This window comes from Macaca mulatta, chromosome 14 (assembly GCF_049350105.2).
Source record: "Macaca mulatta isolate MMU2019108-1 chromosome 14, T2T-MMU8v2.0, whole genome shotgun sequence".
NCBI lineage: Eukaryota > Metazoa > Chordata > Mammalia > Primates > Cercopithecidae > Macaca > Macaca mulatta.
The window spans coordinates 128,565,847-128,582,572 of record NC_133419.1 but is presented as its reverse complement, the minus strand read 5'-3'; the positions used below and the strand labels follow the sequence as shown (position 1 = coordinate 128,582,572).

The 16,726-nt window shown below is 37.9% G+C and overlaps 1 long non-coding RNA gene across 1 annotated transcript in view; it reads right to left on the bottom strand.

The window, feature by feature from the left end:
* Window positions 1-15,929, bottom strand: part of LOC114672182 (uncharacterized) — a 28,227-nt gene extending 12,298 nt beyond the window's left edge. Inside the window, exons 1-3 of the long non-coding RNA XR_003722389.2 lie at window positions 15,753-15,929; window positions 12,969-13,049; window positions 10,591-10,705 (exon numbers count right to left, since the gene is read on the bottom strand). This is a non-coding gene — a long non-coding RNA (uncharacterized LOC114672182). The remainder of the gene's footprint in view (window positions 1-10,590; window positions 10,706-12,968; window positions 13,050-15,752) is intronic.
* Between the last annotated feature and the right edge of the window lie 797 nt (window positions 15,930-16,726).

Sequence of the window (16,726 nt, the reverse complement as noted above, 5' to 3'; positions counted from 1 at the left end):
AGAATCACAAATATATACTGTCTTCTTTTGTTTAATATTGTGTTTTTGACAATTGTGCATCTTGGTACATGGATTTATAGATCATTAATTCTCATCGTTGCGTAGTATTCCATGGTGTAAAATACACCATGCTTATCCATTGTACTGATGGTGAGCATTTGGGTAATTTCCAACTTTGGCTACTATGAATAATGCTACTACGAAAGTTCTAGTAAACGTATTTTGGTGAACATAGGTTTGCACTTCTCTTGGGTATATAACTAAAAGTGATATTACTAAGCAATAGTTCACTTACATATTTAGTTTCAGTAGACACTGCTACACTGTTTTCCAATGTGGTTGACTCAGTTAAAGCTCCCACGCACAGTGTATCAGTCTTCCAGTTGCCCCACCTCTTTGCCACATTTAGAATTTTTCATTGTAGTTATTGTAGGTTGTGTGTTGTGGTATCACATTGTGGTTTTAATTAGTAATTACCAATGATTAATCCAGTTGAATGATTTTTTTCACATGATTATTGGCAATCTTGATGTAATCTTTTGTGAAGTATCTACTCAAGTCTCTCATGCATTTTTTCAATTGGTTATTTGCCTTTGTCTTTTCAATTTGTTTTAGGACTTCATCTATTCTAGATATAAATCCTTTTAAAATATATTTATTGTAAATACGTTCTCCTGCTCCTGCTTTTAGCAGCCTCGTGGGAATTAGGTGAGAAATAGTTCTGAGAAACAGGATGGTGGTGAGGGTTAGCCAGCATGTGGTGCCTGGCTGGAAAGGGCTGGCCTGGGCAGGATGCTGATGCCAGGGCAATGTGCTAACTTAGGACCAGAAGTGTCAGCGAGCTCTGAGAAGTGGAATGGAAAGGCAGGAAAGAAAAATATTTCTTGCCTTTAAATTGCATGCAGGGCTGACTAAGAGTAATTAACCGTGTTGATTTGTTTTTCCATAGAAGTACTAGCAAAGAACAATGAATGTTTCCATTACCCTCGCCCCCTCAACTTGTCATGCCAGTCACCACGAGTCACCCGGCTTTCCCCAGTCTCAGTTTCTCCTCTTCATAGAGGGAGATGGGTGGATGGCTGTCTCATCACTCTCTGTGCTGGAGCCTACTGCAGTTGTAGGGTTGTAAAACTCAAATGAGACTCCATGACCAGAAATGAATTATCTTCACTGCATCTCAGAAGACTACTCTGTTACCCTCTTCAACCTCCACACCTTTATGTGTGAGGCTGAATGTGAGTGTGTGTGTGTGTCAGAATTTAAGACCAATCTACCAGAATGCAAGCTTGGCATTGAAGGATATTCTCTGGAGAGAGGATCCATGATAGTGGAATCACCCCAGCAGAGGCTGAGGTGACAAACATTGAGGGGGGACATAGAAGAAGCGTCAGGGGAGGTAGTATAGAGTGTACGAAGGGTTTTTCGACTCCTGGTTTTATACAAGAAGCTGGCTGTGTGCTCACTCCACATGGGAAGTGCATCTGGCCCTTTTTGCACATCAGTTATTAACATCTGCCTGTTCTTAGACTGGGTATATTTTAACACTATATTTACATGTACTAGTGCTGATAATTTTTTTAACTGAAAAAAATTTTCTGGAGAAAATGACATTAAGGTTACTTTTCCTTTATCAATTTAGTATCCAGAGTTAAATCACCTCAATTTTTTAAAAAAAATTTATTTTACTAAACTTGTTTTCATCTGGACAAATCCTTTTTAGTGTAAATTTTACAAAAAATGTCTCATTTGAATTTAAATCAATTTTTACTCATGCAATTGTAACGTATCTTTTGTGGCCATAACTGCTACAAAGTCCAAATTTTGTGTCTAAAAATGTTAGATCTAAATTTCTGAGGATATTTTGATATTTTAACAAATATTATTGTCATCAATATTTACTGTGTATAATTTTACTTATTTTCAGTCTATCTAAAATGATTTCTATCAAGTTTATTTTTTGTCTGTTTAATCGTAAGGTGATTCTTTGCTCAATGTTTCACTTTCAACAATTCTACTGTGTGGAGTTTTAGCTATTGTTAATTTCTTTGTGTGTTGATTGCTTCTACTATGCTTGATTTTTTTTTTCTTTTTTGAAACAGAGTCTTGCTCTGTCACCCAGGCTGGAGTACAGCAGCACGATCTCGGTTCACTGTAACCTCCACCTCCCAGGTTCAAGTGACTCTCCTGCCTCAGTCTCCCAAATAGCTGGGATTACAGGCATGTACCACTACACTCGACTAATTCTGTATTTTTAGTAGAGATGGGGTTTCACCATGTTGTCCAGGCTGGTCTGGAACTCCTGACCTCAGTTGATCCACCTGCCTTGGCCTCCCAAAGTGCTGGGATTACAGGCATGAGCCACTGCACCTAGCTGCTGCTTGATTTTTTTTTTTTTAAATAATGTGTCAATTGTGTAAATGTTTACTTTACCAGCTAGTTATGATTCTTGACTTAATTTTTTATCTGTAGTGGCAGGTTCAAACTGTTCACATGAGTAAGTTTTACTTTTACTTTTCTAAATCTGCATTAAAATGGCCTTGTACTGGAAAAAAAATCTTTTTTTCTTCTTTAGAAATACATGTTCCATATTTCTCTACACAGATACAGAGGAGAGGGAGAATATATGTTCCTGTGGTAAGCAATCCCTTACACATGGAGCCAAGGTAGAAAGCAGGCAGGAATGATATGAAATCTGAAGTGAGGACTGGCTCTGAGAATAGCCATGTCTAGTGGCGGCTGTGACAGACCTACTAACCAGAGACAAGTGATGTCTCAGCTTGTAAAGAAGTCCTGACTTTTTAATAATTGCCATACTGACTGGCATGAGATAGCATCTTACTTTGGTTTTGATTTGCATTTCTCTAATGATCAGTGATGTTGAACTCTTTTGCATATGTTTGTTGACTACATAAATGTCTTCTATTGAGAAGTGTCCATGTCCTTTGCCCACTTTTTAATGGTTTTTTTTTTCTCATAAACATGTTTAATTTCCTTGTAGATTCTGGATATTAGACCTTTGTCAGATGGATAGACTGCAAAGATTTTCTCCCATTCTGTAAGTTGTCTGTCCGCTCTCTGGTAGTTTCTTCTGCGTGCAGAAGCTCTTTAGTTTAATTAGATTCCATTTGTTAATTTTTGCTTTTGTTGCAATTGCTTTTGATGTTTTTGCCATGAAGTCCTTTCCTGTGCCTATTTCCTGAATTGTGTTACTAGATTTTGTTCTAGGACTTTTATAGTTTTGGATTGTAAATTTAAGACTTTAATCCATTTTAATTTAATTTTTGTATATGATGTAAAGAAGGGGTCCAGTTCCAATTTTCTGCACATGGCTATCCAGTTCTCCCAGAACCATTTATTAAATAAGGAATTATTTCCCCATTGCTTGTTTTTGTCAGGTTTGTCAAAGATTAGATGGTTGTAGATGTGCGGTCTTACTTCTGAGTTCTCTATTCTGTTCCGTTGGTCTATGTGTGTGTTTTTCTATCAGTACCATGCTGTTTTGGTCACTGTAGCCTTGTAGCATAATCTTAAGTCTATTTGTGGGAATGTAAATTAGTTTAACTGTTGTGGAAGACGGTGTGGTGATTCCTGAAAGACGTTGAACCAGAAATACTATTTGACTCTGCAATTCCATTACTGGGTATATAACCCCCAAAATAGAAATCATTCTATTATAAAGATACATGCACATGTATGTTCATTGCAACATTATTCACGATAGCAAAACTATGGAATCAACCAAAATGCCCATCAGTGATAGACTGGATAAAGAAAATGTGGTGGCCGGGCCCGGTGGCTCATGCCTGTAATCCTAGCACTTTGGGAGGCCGAGGTGGGTGGATTGTGAGGTCAGGAGGTCCAGGCCAACATGATGAAACCAGGTCTGTACTAAAAATATGAAAAGTTAGCTGGGTGTGGTGGTGTGCACCTGTAATCCCAGCTATTCCGGAGGCTGAGGCAGGAGAATCACTTGAACCTGGGAGACAGAGGTTACAATGAGCCGAGATTGTGCCACTGTACTCCAGCCTGGCAACAGAGCGAGACTCTGTCTCCAAAAAAAAAAAAAAAAAAAAAAAAAAGAAAGAAAAGCAAGCAAAAGATGTGGTACATGGTAGATATACACCATGGAATACTATGTAGTCATAAAAAGGAACGAGATCATGTCCTTCTTTGCAGGACACGGATGGAGCTGGAAGCCATTATCCTCAGCAAACTAACACAGGAGCAGAAAACCAAACATCACTTGCTCTCACTTATAAATGGGAGCTGAACAATGTGAACACATAAACACAGGAAGAGAACAACACACACTGGGGCCTGTCAGAGGGAGGGGAAAAAGCATCAGGAAATACAGCTTATGCATGCTGGGCTTAATACCTACGTGAGGGGGTGACAGGTGCAGTAAATCACCATGGCACACACTTACCTACGTAACAAACCTACACATCCTGCACATGCACCCCATAAGTTAAAATTTTTAAAAAAGAAAGAAATTTATCTTTGTGCTGAGGGGAATTCAGCAGGGCTGAAGCAGAAGCCAGGGCTCCCTGCTGAAGCCACAGCGCGTGTGTTACATGTTTGGTGATTTCCCTAGTAATGCACTGTGTGGAGAGGCTAAAAACTCCATTCTCCTTTGAGATCCCCTTGCTGCCTTATCTTTCCAGGCTAAGTCAATCCCCCATTTCCTCCAAAATGTGTGTTATATTCTGAAGTGGAAATACTCTGAATTCCACTTGCAGCTAAGGGCTTACTTGAGCATAGAAGAGGTTAAGTCTTCCGACTTAGGTCTCCTTTGCGGTTATTTGAAAAAAATCAGAAATGAGGATCTCCTTGAGCTCAGGAGATTGGTTTCCCAGGGGGACACCCAGAACCAGATTCCTGCACTGAGCAGCCTTTGCGTGGCTTCCCATGACCTGCTGCTATCTAAAGAATTTTTAAATACTCAAAGAATGCCTTCTTGTTTCTAGTGAAAAGTAATTCAATGTTTGAGGGATTTATTACTCAAGCCTGAAGGATAAACCTCTGCATTCTTCATCTTGGACCAAGGTGCTCTCCCAAGAGCCTCTCAGCACCCTTGTGTCTTCTGGGCCGCACATTTCTTTTTTCAATAAGCTTCCGAGGCAGATAAGGAGAGGCGACCTCTGTCTCCACCCACTCTTCTGAAAGGTGGAGTCCAGAGAACAAGTCTCACATTTATATGAAATTAAAATCATACATTCATTATTTAAAAATCATTTATTGAGCATCTGCTATGTGCAAACTATTGTTCTTTATGTTGTGAAAAATACAAAAAATAAAAACCCAAAACAGAAAACAACCCATCAGAATATATTATCTCTTTCCTCAAGGAGACAATACAGGAGAGAGGAAAAAGATGAATAATGTTACATCTCAAGCCAAAAACCTGGACACTACCTTGTGAATTCCAAGGGAAACCATTCAAGGGTATGGAGAAAACCCAAACATGCAAGGGCAGAATGTATACTTTATTTATCTCGGGGGTAAACAGAGACATGGAGGTAAAGATACTTTGTAGGATAGTTCAGCCTGAGTCCACAGCACACATGTTGTGGTGTGTTGGGAAATGAGGTTGAAGGTTGAAAAGGGTAGACTGAGGCTATGCTGTGGCATGTTTTGGATACAGAATAATACTGTCCTGCCCAAAGTCAGCATTCTTTGATTGCATGAAGAAAGCGGAATTTTATGATTAATCTGGTGCAGTTAGTAGGAAATCAGAAACAGGAAACCAACGCAGCATGCCCAGTGATGATAATTTTAATACACATATTAACTGGAATCTTCCTCAGTATTTATAATATATAGGGAAGACATTATTGTCTGCACTTTACAGATGAATGCATTGAAGGTCAGAGGGGTTAAATGACTTGTTAAAAGTTACACATAAGGGCCGGGTGTGGTGGCTCACGCTTGTAATCCCAGCACTTTGGGAGGCCGAGATGGGTGGATTGCCTGAGGTCAGGAGTTTGAGACCAGCCTGGCCAACATGGTGAAACCCCGTCTCTACTAAAAATAAAAAATAAATAAATAAATAAATAAGTCAGGCGTGGTGGCGCATGCCTGTAATCCCAGCTACTCCGGAGGCTGAGGCAGGAGATTTGCTTGAGCCCGGGAGGCGGAGGTTGCAGTGAGCCAAGTTCGTGCCACTGCACTCCAGCCTGGCCTACAGAGGGAGACTCTGTCTCAAAAAAAAAAAAAAAAGAAAAGAAAAACCAACAACAACAACAACAAAAGTTACACGTAAGATAAAAGGACCAGCCTTCACTTAGACCCAAGCTTCTTTACTCTCTGTGTGTCTTTGGTATACCAAGTCCATCTTGTTCCAGAAAGAACTAATCAGACCTCTTCTAAAGTGTTCTGGAAAATTTAAATTTTTGCAAACAGAAGGTGGCTCTCGATCCACAGAGGTGGGAGGTGGGCATAATTTTGCAAGATATCTTTGCAGAGGTGTTTTAAAAGTAGAGGAAATATATGCTGACTTTCTGAATTCCACCTTTTCATTTTTTAGGCAGGGTCTAATTCTGTCGTGGAGGCGAGTGCAATTGTATAGCTCTCTGCAGCCTTAACCTCCTGGGCTCAAGTTATCCTCCCACCTCAGCCTCCCGAGTAGCTGGGACTATAGGTTTGCACCACTACGCTGGCTAACGTTTGCATTTTTTGCAGAGATGGGGCCTTACCATGTTGCTCAGGCTGGTCTCTTATTCCTGGACTCAAATGATTCTCCTGCCTTGGCCTCCCAAAGTGCTGGGATTACAGGTGTGAGCCACTGTTCCCGGCCTAAATTCCACTTCGTGAACAGTCCTGTCCATTTCAGTGTCTTATGATGAAGAGATTTTATTTGAAGACTAGTGAAAATATAGCGGAATTCATTCAGTGCTGAGATACTTCCTGCTAGTGAGTGATTTATAAAGGCAAGTTATTTTTCTTAGACCAATAGCATGTGATTGAACAATTATTGTAACACTTCTGTGTTCATAGGTCCAAAGTTACAGCTTTCTTATTGCTAGAGGTGGAATGTCACATCATTTAACTTGGCATCTGATAAGTTTACCAAGTTCTATTCAACATAACTTTTTTTTGTTCCTGGCTTCATTTATGATGCAAGGGATGGTTGGGACTCTAAGAGGAAAAATACAAGGGATGAAGGTTTGGAGACAGGTGCATAGAAGCTGTGCTGGCTACTGCTGCAGTCTCTGCTTCTTTACAATGGCAGCTACTCCAGACAGTCTCCTGCCTTAGGAATGCACCATAAAAGAAGCAGTTATTGGTTTTCATTCTAGCCTATAACCTTTAAACCCCAGTGCATGCTTGTCATACCTGGGTGAAATTTCTCAGCTCAGCAGCAGTACTGATTTAAGCATAAGTGATTCTGCAGCTCCACTTCATTAGGCTGGTGAATAAGTTGCCAATCTTCTTGAGGCACTTCAACTCCATCTCTGTGGAGACCCTCTTGGAAAATCCCTCCAGTAGGGTTGGGGGTGGTGAGGAAACCCTCCCAATGGGAAGGAGAAAGGCCAGAGCACTTTTCTCATGCTCTTCCTACTCTAACAACTCTCATTTATGAATTCCTTTTAGATTTCTGGCCTTTGGTTTGTAGAAACTGGTTGCTTCTCCAGAAGCTGCCTGGCTTGAGAGGCACAGGACTAATCCTACTATTTTTTATTAAGCCCTAGAAGGTATATGTTGTAATTCTAAGATATTATCTTTAGGAGAAAGGGGCAATTATCTATTGCCCCTTAATTTGGGGCTGAGACAAAAGGAAAATTCTATTTAATATTCTGTTTAACATTCTTTTTACTCCCAGACCCAATATAATGTATGACATATAGTAGAGGTCTAGTCAATATTTATTTAATGGAGGAATGGGTAAATGAGTGAATAAAAGAATGATCAAATAATTAAAACTGGAGAAAAAGGAAAATCATTAGCTGAATGACCTGACTCATGGTCCCTCATGAAATTGTGAGCAAGGTGTTGGCCAGAGCTGCAGGCATCTGAAACCTTGACTGAGCTGGAGAATCCATATCCAAGATGGTGCACTCACAGAGCTGATGTCTCCGCCACGTGGTCTCTCCATAGAGCTACACACAGTGTGGCAGGTGGCTTTCCTCAGAGCCAGAGTCAGAGACAGAGACTATATCAGAAGCTGCAATGTCTTTTATAGCCCAGTGTTGGAGGAGACATAATTGCCATTTCTGACACAGTCTATATTTCACACAGGCCAACTCCAGTATAATGTGCAAGGTGACTACACAAGAGTGTGAATAGCAAGAAGCAAGAATCATTGAGGCTCATCTTGGAGGCTGGCTATACCATAGCAGACTATTCATATGTCTTAACCCTTTGAAAGCTCATAAATTCAACAACACAGAAAAAACAGACCAGTTCCTTGAAAACCACCGGCCACCCAAACTCAGCTAAGATGATTTGCCAGTCTGAATATTTCTATAACCATTCAGGAAATTCAATTTGTAATTAAGATGTCCTGAGGAAGAAATGTCCAAGTCCAGGTGGTTTCACAGGAGAGTGCTACCAAACTTTTAAGTATTGACACCAATTTTAGATAATATTTTTCATCTCATTTTTTTGAGACTAGAATTACTCTGATACCAAAAACTGAAAAGAAAATACAAATTTTAAAAAACAAAGAAAAATATAGACAATTATTCCTCATAGCAAAAATCCTCCACAAAATATTAGCAAATCAACTACAGCAATGTATAAAATGAATTATACACCATGACTAAGCAGGCTTTATTCCAACTATGTGGGGCCGATCTAACATTCAAAATTGATCAGTATAATCCGCCATATCAACATGTTAAAGAAGAAAAATCACAAGATCATATAAATCAATATAGAGCAAAGCATTTGACAAAATTCAACATCCATGGATGGTTGAAAAAAAACTCAGAAAAATAGGAATAGAAGGGAACTTCTTCAACTTACTAACAAGCATCTTCAAAAACCCTTTATCTAACATCAAACCTAAGTGTAGATGACTTTCTCACCAAATTTTCTCCTCAAGATTAGGAACAAGGTAAGGATATCTATCCACTAATCTTAATCAACATAGTACTAGAGGTTTCAGCCATTACAATAAGGCAAACGAAACAAACAAACGAAAAGGTTGGAAGTTTCTAAAGTAAGAAAATTGTCCCTATTTTCAGATGACATAATTATTTACATAGAAAATTTCAAGGTACCTGCTTCCCAAAAAGTCCTCAAGTTTTCAGAATACAAGATCAGCACACAAAAATTAGTCACATTTCTGTGTACTAACAACAAATAACTGAAAATCAAAATTAGACACATAATTCAAAACACAATCTTTTACAAAATAACTGTAAAGAAAATGAAATACTTAGCTATAAACTTAACAGAATATGTATAATCTCTTTATGCTGAAAATTATAAAACGCTATGAAACTTAAAGAAGAGCTAAATAAATGGGAATACTGTGTTTATGAATTGAAAAGACTCAAAATAATACAATTGTCAATTCTCCCCAAATTGATCTATAGGTATAATATAATTCCTATCTAAATCTCAGCAAGACATTTTGTAGACATATACAAATGTATTTGAAAATTAATATGAAAAGATATATAGCCTAGAAATGTGAAAACAATCTTGAAAGTAAAGAATAAGGTGGGAGGAAGCACTCCACCTGATATGAAGGCTTACTAAGGCTGCAGGAATCAAGACAGTGTAGAACTGGTGGAGAGACAGACATAGATCAATAGAAACAGAGCAGAATAGATAATGCAGACGCAGACCTAAAGATGCCCATATGATTATGTAAATTAAACTTTTTATTTTGAGATAATTATAGATTCACATGCAGCAGTAAGACATAATACAGAAAGCTCCCATGTAACCTTTACCTAGTCTTCCTCAATGGTAACATCTCGCAAAACCATCTTATAATATTACACCAGGATATTGACATTGATACGGCCAAGAGATAGAAGAGTTCTGTCACCACAAAGATTCTGTATTGCTCTTCTGTAGCCGCAGTTTCCTACCACCTCCCTCAGTCTTTAAAAATTATCAATCCGTTATCCATTTCTCTAATTATGTCACCTAAAGAATATTGTATAAAGGAAATCAAATAGTATGTAGGCCTTCAGGGCTGGCTTTTGTTTTTTCTTTCACTCAGCCTAATTCCTTGGATACAAAGTTTTGCGTGTATCGGTAGTTTGGTATTTTTTTTTTTAATCACTGAGTAGTGAGTGTTTCGTGCTGTGGATGCAGCACAGTTAGCTGAACCATTCATCTTTTGAAGGACATCTGGGTTGCTCTAGTATTTGGTCATTATGGATACAGCTGCCCTAAACATTCATATACAGGTTTTAACCACCATATTGAATTAGGTTGAACAAACACATATAAGGAAATGTTCCCATTTGTAGAAATATCTTTAGTAATTATAAAATATTACTGAGATATTTAAGAAATTACGGAGAAGGGAAGGTGTTCCAGAAGATTGTAAGCACTCTTCTCTTTAATCATCATGCTTCTCCCTTAAACTCTTTTTTTATTCAGATGTCCCTGACACCCCATCCTTACCTAACCTTCCTTGAGACACCTTATCTCTTTCCACCAGATACTGAAGTCTGCGTGTTTAGCTCCCTTCTCGTGCCTCTCAAATTCCAGTTAGGAAAAAGAAGGATGGATTCTGATTCTGTTTGGATTGATGAAGAAAAGGAAAAGAAAATGGTTATCTCCAGAAGTTCTCTGATTTTCTCCTAAATTCCTAAACTCAAACATAGTTCACCAACATTGCTATTAATTTCCTTCCAATGATGAGTATCTAGCTTGAATAAAAAAGTATTATCCATTTATTAACACGACTTTTGCCTTTTTTTCTTGCGAAGGAATAACCAAGATTTAGTTATTCTAAAAGCATAGATACCCATATCTTGGCCTTAAATTCATTTTAAGGCTTTATTACATTGACTAAAAATGCCTTTGTGTGAGTTTTTTAGATAAATGGCACAATGCCAAAAATTCATCTAGCATCTGACATATAGATTCAACTCAATAAACATCTGAGGAATTAATACTCTGTTTTATTTTTTTTTATTTTTAGAGCATAGTAGGGATTAGGGAGAGAGTGAAAGCAATTTATAGTGCCACCTGAGGCATGGTGAAGGAAGCAGGAAGCTGTTTACGTATATTTTAGAGATCATATGTGAAACTAGGATTGGATTTATAGAGATGATAGATTATCATACATGTCTTCACAGAGCAGAGAGATGGTCAATGGATGGAACTATCAGGTTGATAGACACAGGCCATCTTGTGAAAGATCTTTCCAATAATGAGCTATTTAAAACTAAGAATCCGCTGATTTTTGAAGTAGTAATCTACCCATCATCAGGAATATTCTACTAAAAACTTCAGCACTAAGGGAGAAGATATTGTGGCATTGAGTGAAAAGTAGAGCGACATAATCTTGAAGGCCCATGCAGTTCTAAGATTCTACATGTTTATGCCCCTTGATTTTAAAAATTCTGTAATTTTTAAAATATTCAAAAATGTGCATAAATGTGGACTTGTGAACAAGTTCCTATTAAAATATTCCTATACATAATGCCATTGGAAACAAAGTCATCTGCTCAATCATCAAGTGGTCTGGGCATCTTTAACTAAATAAAGTAAAAACTAGATGCATGAAGAAAACATCGACACTGACTGGCAGAAGTGTAAAATCTGCTACAAACTCTGACAAATTTCAGAGCATTAACTCTATTTTGCGGAATCCCTAATGTTTTATTGAAAAGGGAATAGTCTTTAACTCATCACTAGACTAGTTGTTATGGTTAGTCTTCTGAGTTAACTCAACTGAAAAGCAGGTTATTTAATCAAACGCTAGTCTAGGTGTTACTGTGAAGGTATTTTGCTGATGCAGTTGTCTTTAAGTAAAGGGTATTACCCTTGATAATGTGGATGAATGTCGTCTAATCCATTGAAAGCTGAACAGCACAGTAAGTTGAACCATTGATCTGTTGAAGAATAGCCTAAGGGCTATCCTGGAGGAGGAATTCTGTCTCAGGGCCCTAGCATCAAATCTGTGGCATCAAATCCTACCTGAGTTTCCACACTGTGAGCCTTACATATGCGTTTCAGACGTGACAGTCCTCACGACAGTCCTCACAACTGTGGGATGAGGCAACTACTCAAACAATCAATCAAACAAACAAAGGTTAATTTACATATTCTCTTTGTTCTTTTTCTATGGAGGAGCCTGACTGATACACTAGTTCTCTTATGTCCACTACTGAATTGCCTGCCTTAGGGAGAAGATATTGTGATTTGATTGGTAGATTCCAGAATGTACTGAAGTCAAAATCATGATTGCATTAAAATGGTATAGCTCTCTTTCCCTCCTTTATATTTCTTTTGTGCCATACCTTCATTTATGCAAGCATTTTTGCATTAATTCATCTTTATGTGGTGGCCTAATTCAAGAATTTGGTAAGATTACTCACTGTCAGACATAGAAAAGATCTTAGAAATCAACCAAGCCAAACTCTCACTTAATAGACATGGAAGAGAGAGAGCAAAATGATTGCGATTGCTAGTACTGGGCTAAGCAGCCATGTTTCACACACATGGTTTTATCATTCTACTCTGCCTTCCTCTTCCTCCTGCCAGTAGTCTCCTCTCTTCCTGAGAAAATGAAAACTGACTGATTTTGCTACCATAGGGTAAACCAAACTAGCATCTGGAATTAGGACAGATGATTATGGATGGAGTATATGAAATCATGAGGAACAGAAGTTGCTACATTCTGTTCTGGATTCCTACTATGAACAAAGGCATTCAAGTCTCCAAAATTAGGGTGACCAGCCACATCCTTTGATTTTTGGAGCCCTCTAGGAACTCTGGCACAATCAAAGCTAATACATTATATTGAATTCACATATGGTTCAAATATGTACCTTTCTCTGTCCATATCTAAAGCATCCAAGAAAGAAAAAGATCTTTTGCATCCAACAGCAGCTGTAGAATTTGTTTCCTCTCTAAATATAGTTTCATTTTTGAAATAAAACCAAGAGATTAACCAACAAATTATGATATTGGTACAGAGAAAGCGAAATGCAGTGTCTTAGATTTGATGCTGAAGTGGGACATTGGCTTTCTTCTTGGAAGTGTGACTCTTCGTTGTATATGGTTGTGAATACTCTTTCAGCTGGCATTTTATACCCTAATGTTAGATACTCAGTTTTTATTGGGGAGCATGAATTTGGGTTATGAGGCAAATAAATAGTTGTTCTTAATGCCTGGAAACAGGTTGAAATGCAGTGTTACAGATCTTACAACATTTTCCTACAGAGGTTAAAAATATTCAGAGATTCATGGGTTTTAGTCACATGAAGTTTTGTGCTAATGCCTTTTTCTCAATTTTGCACATTAAGCCAAAGAATAAATGAATGACTCTAAATTAATGACTAAAAGGTTTCTAGACATAGTACCTCATTGGATCTTGATGTTAACCCTATGATGCACATTAGGCTGAAAAAACTAAGCTAAAGTAGAGAGTTTTGTGATTTTCCAACATCAGTTAACTAGTGATCAGCAGCGTAGGGTCTTAAATCTGTTTTTTGTCTCTAAATGTCATGTCTTTTGATTAAGATTTTTGGCCATATAGATTATGAAAAAGAAATGTTAAGTTAAACAATGGAACCACTCTATTTCTTATTTATGGTTTGAGAAAGATTGACTCTCCTGGAATTTAATTCTCAATGTCTAAATTTAAGATCAAGATTTCTAATGAAGTTTTATTTTTATATCTGTGGAATGCATGTCTGCCATAAATGTTGAGCAATTTCCACACTGTTGTAAGCAATGAATGTGAAATTCAAGTGCTTCCGTGATTTATGCCAGGTTGTTGGCATTCAAACATGACTCACAACTCCAAGCCAGCAGTTCTAAATCTCAACAGTCCCACCTTTCAGTTGGGGAGTTCCCAGGGTTAATGGTCTTTGGAGCCAGTATGCTCCCTGAGTTTGAAGGTGATTCATTGCTCTGGTACGAAGTTTGAGGACTAGCCAGTTGAGGTGGATTCCATTCAGCACCCAGTTCAACAGAGAACACAAGACTGATTCAAACCCTGGCTCTCCCACCTACATAAACGTTACAAAATCAACAAACATTCACTTTACAATAATTTGATTTGTATTTTTAATTCAGTCACCAGTTATCTACATTGGACAACGTGGAAAAGAAAAGTTGACTTGCTTATTACTGTTGGCCTATGCTGGCAGGAGGGTTAATCTTTGCCCAGAAAGTGTACACCTCACAGCTGAGTCACTCTATCTGTCTAGAACACTCCTCAACACTTATGCTGTTACTTGTCTGAAGAAGTCTGTTTTTCATCCTCTGTTGTGATGAATGCCCGTATTTTTACTCAAACTTGAGCCTTTTTTCAACCAGTAAAAATAAACCTTCTTGTCCTAAATAAAAAAGACCACCTCAAAAGATGGCTCAAAAGGAGTCCTGGAAATCAAGTAGCACTTATGCAGCATGATTTGCTTGTATTACTATAAGTGACAATGACTCAAAATCATATGGATTAAATTTTCTTGCAAATAAATACAGGCTCACTAATATGGAGTTCGGTTTGTATTTTGCCAAAAATACAGCAACATAATAAGGATTTGTAGCCTTTCTTGAACCAGAAGGATCTGCTGTTCAACAGTAGAAAGTAAAATGGATCACAAATATGAAACGTTCCAATAGATATCAATAAGGCATTCTGAATTCTTTTTAAAAGTTAGGCTAGCTGTTGATTTTGATTATAGTTAAAATTTTGCAAATGCTGTAATTTTTAAATTAACATAAACAAATACTGTTGTGGGTAATTAAAACATTTCTTTTCTCATTAAAAGGCATTGCCAGTAAAGAAACTAGGGACAAATATTTAAGATGAAAAGGGACCAAGAGCAAGTCACTGACAAAGCAAAACAAGAATTGAAAATTTCTTCTTCCAAGTCCCTTACTCAATCTTTCTTTGCCTTCTAACTTCATGCTAGTGATTATTTTAAAGATAACATGATATTAACAGTAACACATATGATGAAAATAGTACTAAATGCAATAATGCAACCTTAACTAAATGTAATTTAACATCCATGCTTAGAAATGGATTACTTAATGATTCAATAGTTGGACTAGTCCAGCTAAAATATATGCAAAATATGGTTCTAAACTGGAGAAATCATGATTTGAAGATAATTGATAAGATCCTGCTTTTTTCAGCCATATCACCAGTTATATGCAAATAACTATAGGTTATAGTGAATAATTCAACTTCATCTGGATAATGCTGAACAAAACTCTAGAGAGGAACTGTAAAAAACAAATGTTTTTATTTTTATAATTTTGACTAGAAGCCAAGTCTTATAGGATTTTGCTTGGAATTATATGCTGTTATTTGCAAGCAAAGAGTTCCCTAGGCTTTTAGATTGGCAGAGCTAGTAAAATACTGTTCATCTGAGGCTATTGAATCTTAGCATTCTAAAAAGTTCCAGTCTATTACTGCTGCTAAACTTAACCTCAGGTGAGCCACACCACTGAGGCATGAGGTTCAGTACTCTTTCCAGTATACGAAGTGAAAGTTCCTTCTGCCTGTGGTTTGACGAACACACTCAGACAGGATCAACCTGAGGAAGGCCAGTCCTTTAGTTTTTCATTGCTTTACCAATTATTATTTTAGTGCTTACTAGGTATGCAGGTACATGTGAGGTCCAAGCAATGTTTTTAGTTCCAGGGAACTCAAAGTCTGGTAGTGGAGAGACATGCTGAAATAAATAATTATGGTCAAATATGAATCTTATAATAGAAGTAGACACAGAGTGCTGTGATCTTTCAGAATTCAGAATGACCAGTTATTTGAGATTGGAGTTGGGGTGAGGCTATATCAATTGTCTAGTGCTGTGTAACAAATCATTCCAAAACAAAGAACCTTCAAACAAAAGGTATTGTTCATGATTTTGTTCTGGGATCTGGGCTCAGCCACACAGTTCTTCTGTTGGCATCTCTTGGGATTACTCATGGTGTTTTGGCTGCAGCCAGCGGATCCAAGAAAGTTTCCTTCACATACTTGGCAGTAACATGGAATTTGCAGCTGAGTGTCTTGGCTCTCCTCCATGTGGCTTTTCCAGCATATTGACCCAGGTTTTTAATATAGGGGCAGCAGCTTTCCAAGAGAGTGAGAACAAAAACTGCAAGGTCTCTTGAGGGAAACTGGGCAGTCACACAGTGCCACTGCTACTGCATTCAACTGGTGAGAACAATTAAATGGGCCATTCCAGAATCAAGAATGGGGAAAACTGTCTCTACCTCCTAATGGGAGGAGCTGAAAAGAAGTGGCCATTCTAAATCACAAAGGTTTGTTAGGGAATATGTCAAAGCAAGCACTCTTGAACTGGGTCTTAAAAGATTTGTAGGTGTTTTCTGTGCTTAAACGTGTGTGTGTGTGTGTGTGTGTGTGTATGTGTGTGTGTGTGTTGGGACAAGGGATATTCCAGGAATGGCAGAGGAAACATTCCAAACTCAGTGATTAGCAGGAACAATGGGTGGTGCAATATTTGTGAAACTGCAAGTAAATGTACATGGATGAATATAGAATGCATCATATCCTCTGGGGTAGGGGTAACCTGAAGAAGAATGATGGTGAAAGGAGTAAGAAAAAAAT